Below are 7,794 nucleotides of genomic sequence, written 5' to 3'. Positions count from 1 at the left end.
CGTTATTACGGATAGACAATCACGTGTGGTATTTCTTATTTGTAAAGTAAGTAGCTGATCTCACAAGTTAAAATGTTGTGACATTTGAATGAACACGTGGATGTTTTGTTATGGAACAAAATATTGGAGACTCGTATAGAGATTCCACATGGATAACTATCTGAGTGTCAGTGGTTAATCTCTAATGTTCGGTAGTGGGATTGGTCCTTTGACTTGAGATCGTTATAGTACCTTATATAAGGACAGTCATACTTTGACGGTGTTAGATATTGTTATATCAAGCGCCACTAACACGACATCGTTCAGGTATGTCAAGAATCATATAAAGGTTGTGAATGACTAATAGAGGATTCGTCACTATTAGATAGTAAGTGATTATGATCTGCATTTCATTCAATTAAGTCGATAACGAAATCCTTGGCCAATGTGTACTCAAAAGTCAAAAAGGAGTTTTTGATTTATGTTGACTTAATAGTGGAGTGAAAGATATGATCGATAATCGAGATTGACACACTTCCATATCTCGTAATTGATCGGATCATATTAACCAAGGGATTATAGTCTCACGGTAAATGAACGAATTTGATTTTGTCATACCACGTGACATGTCTCGTCACATGTATTGCCCTGACACATTGCTAGATGTCAATCTGGGACGGCTAGTGTCAATTTTGATTAGATCAAAATAATGTTCCACATCGTTGTCCATCGTGATAGGGAACTTGATGGGTCGTACACAAAAAGAGAATTAGTAGATTGTAATTTATCAATTAATGAATTTAACAAGCATTTGATAAGTTAATTAATTGAATTGCATATTTATAGGCCTGAATTAATTAATTGGATTAATTAGTTCACGGATTGGATTTAGTTAAATGAGTTAATTAGATATTGAACTGGTTACGCCAAGTCCTTTTGGGCTTATATAAATATGACTAGGATTTTCAAAATATGTAGAGATTTTTTATTATTCTTGCTAGCACAAGAAAAGCTCTAATCCTACAATCTTGTTCTCTGTGTGGATCACCATTGGAAGCTGGACAATTGGACAGCTATGGGTGGCGATTCAAGATAGTTGGAACAAAGAAAAAGTAAAGAGGCTTGCAGATTTAGAAAAATGTATGACTTTTACAATTTTTATCTAAACACAAATCTTGGCAGGAATCAAAATCTTTTTAATTTTCTGTTGCACACATTAAGTAGATTCCCAACAGTAATATCAGAGCATACTTTGTGTTTGTTAGAAATTGTTTGGATGTTTAGGAACAATCAAAAGTTGATTGTTATTATTTTTCGTGTTTTTAGCAATTAATATTCAAAATTGGTTTTGAGAAAGAAAATAGTATTTTGGGTTAAGAAAAAAAAAAATAAATTTGGCAGGGAGCAGCGCCTAACAGGGCACCGGAGCGGCGTCAGACGTCACTACGATGTACATCGACGTCTGCTGCCAAAAGCATGGAGACATCACTGTCGCTGCATCAGCAACGCTTTCGCACAGCTGCAAAGAGGTAGGAGCAGTGGCTCCAGCCTCGGGTCTCTTTTGCGGCTCCAGTCATATCGGTGTCGCCAAGAAAAAGAGGGAAAATGAAAAAAAAATTTAGGGTTTCTTGCAGAAATTGGGTGAGATACATGGTGACGGGGGCTTTAGATGCAATTTAGGAAATTGCACGCCCCTTGGTGCAATAATGAAAAGGGGTCAAGTTTGCAATTTTAAAACATGGGCCTATCATGCAATTAAGTTAATTGAATGACTACCTTTTTAATTCTGAATTTGGGTCAATTTGCAAATTTCAAAAATTGTTTTGAATTTTAATTTTAAAATTATATTTTGAATGGGTTTGACCTATAATTTTAATTTTGACCCAATTAAAATTTTATTTAAAATTGAAGACTTTCAATATTTTCATTAAAATATGATTTTGACTTTAATATTAGACTTTGACCCCAAATTGAATTTTATTTTATTTTAGGAGTGTTATCCTAAGTTAAAATATTAATTCAATTTAAATTAGGGTTAGACTCTAATTTAGTACTTAATTAAAATTTGATTAGTTTTTCACCCGAATACGTTCTTGAAATTAGAATTGGATTGTAATTTGATATTTAATTAGAATTTGATTTTGATTAAATTGTCTCACCCTAAATTTCTTCTTGAGATTAGAGTTAGACTATAATTTGACATTTAATTAATATTTGATTTTAATTAAATTCAACCGCCTTAAGTTATGAAATTAAAGTTGGACTCTAATTTGATATTTAATTGAAATGTGATTTTAATTAAATAGTCCCGCCCTATAATTATGGAATTAGAGTTTGACTCTAATTCGGTATTTAATTAAAATTTGATTTTAATTAAATATGTTAGCTAATTAAATTAATTGATTAATATGATTAATTGATTGTTCCGATCCATTTGTCTAAAATGTTTGGACGACCTTAGTTGCTAGAAACTTGAAACATGTTTGCATATAATATTATATATTATATAAGAATGCATTTATGTGATGAATGTATTACTAGTGAGTGATTATGCACTCGACTATATGGATGTGTTGAATTGTTAATTTTATTCCTATCATTTTATGAGCCTGCGAGTTCTTAATTGTTTTGGGCCTACAGCCCATTATTATTTTTATTGTTATGGGCTTGGGAGCTCTTAATCATTCTGGAATTGTGAATTCGTTATTGTTATTGTTACTATGGGCCTGAGAGTCCAATTTCGTTTAGGCCTGCATGCCAAGTAGTATGGGATACATGTTGCAGCTGGAGATGAAGCATTGTATGGTCAATTCAATACCCCTTAGGAATTGACCAACTGTTCTTTCTCATGGCTCAGAAAGACTAGATAGTAAAAGTCCATAATCGTCCACACTATTACATTATATATATATGTGTGTGTGTGTGTGTTTATTTGCATGGTAGATGTATAATAAAATATATATGAATGTTACAACGAGACTTTTGAATTCAAAAACCCTCAATAAAATATTAAGTCATATTTTACTTTCGTCTTCCATCATTATAGTGAAAATTCAGAGTCTCAAATCATTTCAACTTGTTGAGTACACTCAAGGTTGGTCTATTAAGGTATGTTTGACACTATGAAATATTAGATATTTCTGAATGATGGATCCGACTTAACTAAAATTTATTTTTTGTTGAGTACACTCAAATAGATAAATTTTAGAGGCATATTAAGCTAACGCATAAAAAATGTGAAAACAAAGAGTTGTCAGCTTAATGATCTGAGAGTTATATATAGATACAATTGATAATAGTATCTACCCAAATGATATATTAAGGTTTGTTAAGTACACTCAACATCTTGGTATAACACATGGGATCCCAACCCACTGGGAGTCAAGTATAGACTCCATAAATTTATGTTAGAGGATCATAAATTTAAATTAAACAGTGGGAGCATAATTAATTTAATAAAAGTCCATGTTAAATTGATATATTTTATATATTATTCTTTTTCTTTTCGTCATTTACATTTATATTGAATATTAAGTAACCATATATTTTGAATGGCATACTGGATGCTAACAACCAAACTATATTTTCTTGATTGGCATCGCAACTTGAGAATTGTTCTCAGACATGAGAAAATTGGTTACGTCCTTGAGTAGCCCTTTCCAGAGACACATGTTGATGACTAGATTAAGGAAGAGGTTGCTACTGTAATAAACACAGTGATAATGATAGTACTGTACATAAGTGATGCTTGTAACTATGTCACCTGACTTACAAAAGCAACTTGAGAGTATAGATGCTAGCACATGATTTTTCATCTCAAAGATTTGTACGATAATAATCATGTGTGGAAGGATATGAGACTTCCAAGCAACTATACTGATGCAAAATGATAGAGTAATCTTCAGTCGATGCATAGACACTGAAGATGATTGACGTTGAGAATTGTCTCAATGAGGTTCAGTCATGAACAATGAACTAGATATTGACTTAGCTCTACAATCTTTGTCAGAGACTTATTCATACTAATTATGAATTATGATATAAATAAGTTCGAATGCATATCCATTAAGTTGCTTAACATGCTTAGGATTGTTATGCCTAATAATAAAGTTAGAAGTGGGCAAGCTATTGATTCCTCTAACGATATTAAGAGGAAGTCTAAAGGGGCTTTGTGAAAGCATCCAATATGGCTAAAATCGTTAAAGCGAAGGACAATACCAAATCTAATGACCTTTAGTTTCATTATAGAATAAAAGATAATTGGAAGAAATATTGCATGGCTTACGTCTACTTCACGAGTTTTTTAGGTATTTGATACCAGATGTAGATATCATATTTATACAAATATGGAGAAACTAAATAAAAGTAGACCACTGCGAAAGGGAGAAGTTGACTTACATGTTGAAGATGAGCAAAGGTTGCTGCATTGCCTATAAGAGCATACTTCTTGTTGTTGCCTTTTGGCTTAGTATTGAAATTAGAGAAATATTGCTTTGTACCCACCATAGCTAGAACATTAAAATGAATTTCATGTTCAGACATGAACTTTTTAATGTTAAGGACAATTGTTATTCCTGCTTATCTTGATTAAGATCTTAATAGTTATGGTAAGCTACAAAAATAACATTTATATTTTAAACACTAAGCATTCTATAATGAGTATAGAAGTTAAGAGGCATAAAAGTGATAATCTGAATAATACCCAAATCTAACATTGCAGACTTTGTAATATAGATAAAATGCAATTTCAAAATTACATAGAGATGTATACGTTGAGTCAATTGATTTTGAATCGTTTGACAAGTGCAAAATATACATGTTAGACACAATGACCAAATCTCCTTTTACTTGAAAGGGAGAAATATCTGCATGATTACTAGTCTAATACATAGTGATGTATGTAGACCCATGTCAATTAATGCTAGATAAAGTTTATTTTATTTCATCAATAATCATGTATATTTGATGAAGCTCAAACATGAAACTCTTGAAAAGTTTAAGGGATTCAAACTAGAAGTAGAGAAACAAATAGGTAAAGATATCCTCACATCAAGATTTGATCAAGATGAGAATATCTTAAAAATAAAATTTTAGATTATCTAAGAGAGAATGCGATTCTCTTGCAGTGGACTCCTCCACTTATACTGCACCATTGTGGTGTATTTGAAAAGAAGAATCGTAAACTATTAGATATAATGTAATTAATAACAAGTCATGCAAATCTCTCAAAATCGTTTTGGGGTCATGCACTGATTGCAGTGTACTATACACTAAATCATGTCACATCTAAGTTGGTTAACAGAACTCCATACGAGTTATGGAAACGCAATAGTCCCAGTTTATCTCATATAAAAGTTTGGGACTGTGACGCTTATTTGAAGTGCATTGAATCGGATAAGTTTAAAACTAAATCCGATAAATACATATTTGTCGGATATCCAAAACAGATATTTGGATATCAATTCTATTAACCCATTGAGAAGAAGGTCTTCGTCTCATGACATATCTCCCTCTTAGAGAAAATGCTTATTTTAGAAGATGACAGTTGGAGCAAAATAGAACTTGAAAGAGTTCAAGAGTCCACGATATAGTTAACCAAGTAGATGAATTCGAGTTTGATCCCATATGTGATATGGGACATACTCTTGATCAGGGAGTAGACTCCTGAGGACATGTCAGCTCTATGTGAATCTAGTAGGATCATTTGACTTTCAAAAAGGTACGAATCCACGATTATTAATCATGCATTGTTGATTCAGGATGATGAACATACTAATTGCATAAAAACCAAGTCAAATGTTGACTTAAAAGAGATAGCAAGAGGCCACAAAACCCAAAATGAACTCGACGTATGTAAACAAGGTTTGGACCTTGGTTAACCTTGTTGATGGGATAAAACCCATAGGTTGTAAATGGTTTATACGGAAAAGGTCGAGACAAATGGAATATCCGTACATACAAAGCAAGGCTAGTCGCAAAATGTTAAGTGTTGTCCTTGACGAAACTTTTCGCTTGTAGCCATGCTAAAGTTCATTCGAATTTTTATTGCATTAGTTGCATACCGTGTCTATGGGTTAAAACAATTCTCTTGGAGCTGAAATTTTCGATTTGATGGAAAAATCAAAATGTTTGAGTATATCAAATATGAAGACGAATTGTGTGTTTACAAGAAGATAGTGGGAGCATTGTCGCATTCCTAATATTATAGGAAACGACACCCTATATTTCAATCGTTGAAATAATGGTTGTTAAATGATTCATTTATGAACGATATGGGAAAGTAACTTGATCTATGATGATAGATCTAGAAGATTGTTTAACTCATCCCAATTTATATACATAAAAATCTTGAGAAGATTTTATATGAAGAAATTTGTTTACTCTTAAGCGATGTGTTGGAAAGATTCCGAACGTGAAACAATCGTTGGTTCAATAGTAGAAACCTAATACATGATTATTTCAAAAGCAGCAAGGAATTGCAATATGGATCAAGATGTTCATTAATGAACTTGGAGAGTTTCTAATATTGTTGATCACATGCCATTGTATTGTGATAACAATAAAGCTACCGCGAAAGTGAAGGAACTAAGGTCTCATCAATGATCCGAACAGTATTAAGGCGGTATAATCTCATCAAAGAGATAATACATAGAAATGACGTAAAGAGATTAACGATTCTCACATTTGACAATATTACAGATCCACTGACAAAGAGTTGTCGTAGTATAAACATGATCGTCATGTAAACTCTTATGATATTGGATACATAAGTGATTGGATCTAATGCAAGTGGGTGTTTGTAATTGTTATGCCCTAGGTCCAATTAACCTTGGACATAAATACTTTTAATATATATAATTAATTTGATCTAATGGCAGATCTATTATTTAATTAATGGACAATTAAATAATAGAGTCCGTAGATTCAAATTTTCGTAATTTGTTAATCACAAGGAATTGTGATTCTGAGATACAAATTACTTATGATTGAATCTTAAATCGTCCATAGTCATAAGTAATAACGAGATACAGATATCGTTATTACGGAAAGACCATCACATGAGGCATTTCTTACTTGTGAAGTAAGTAACTAATCTCACAAGCTAAAGTGCGGTGACACTTGAATGAAAACGTAGATGTTTTGTTATAGAACAAAACATTGGGAACCCGCCTAGAGATTCCACATGGATAACTATCTGAGTGTCAGTGGTTAATCTCTAAAGTTCGGTAGTGGGATTGGTCCTTTGACTTGAGGTCATCATAGTACCTTATATGAGAACAGTCATACTTTGACGGTGTTAGATGCTGCTCTGTCAAGGGGCTGTTAATACGATATCATTCGGGTACGTCAAGAATCATATGAAGGTTGTGAATAACCAATAGAGGATTCGTCACTCTTAGATAGTAAGTGATTATGATCTGCATTTCATTCAATTAAGTCGATAACAAAATCATTGGCCAAGGTGTACTCATAAGTTGAAAAGCAATTTTCGACTTATATTGACTTAATAGTGGAGTGAAAGATACGATCGATAATCGAGATTGATACACTTTCATATCTCTTAATTGATCGGATTATATTGATGAAGGGATTATAGTCTCACGGTAAACAAATGAGTTTGATTTTATCATGCCACGTGACATTTCCCATCACATGTATTACCCTGATACATTGCTAGATGTCAATCTGGGACAACGAGTGTAAATTGGTGATAAATTAAAAGGATGTTTTAATTTATCAATTTTGATTAGATTAAAATAATGTTCCACATCGTTAGGTATCGTGATAGGGAACCTAATGGATCACACACAAAAA

This window comes from Olea europaea, unplaced genomic scaffold (assembly GCF_002742605.1).
Source record: "Olea europaea var. sylvestris unplaced genomic scaffold, O_europaea_v1 scaffold1960, whole genome shotgun sequence".
In the NCBI taxonomy this organism is placed as follows: domain Eukaryota; kingdom Viridiplantae; phylum Streptophyta; class Magnoliopsida; order Lamiales; family Oleaceae; genus Olea; species Olea europaea.
Note: the sequence above shows the minus strand (reverse complement) of the source record.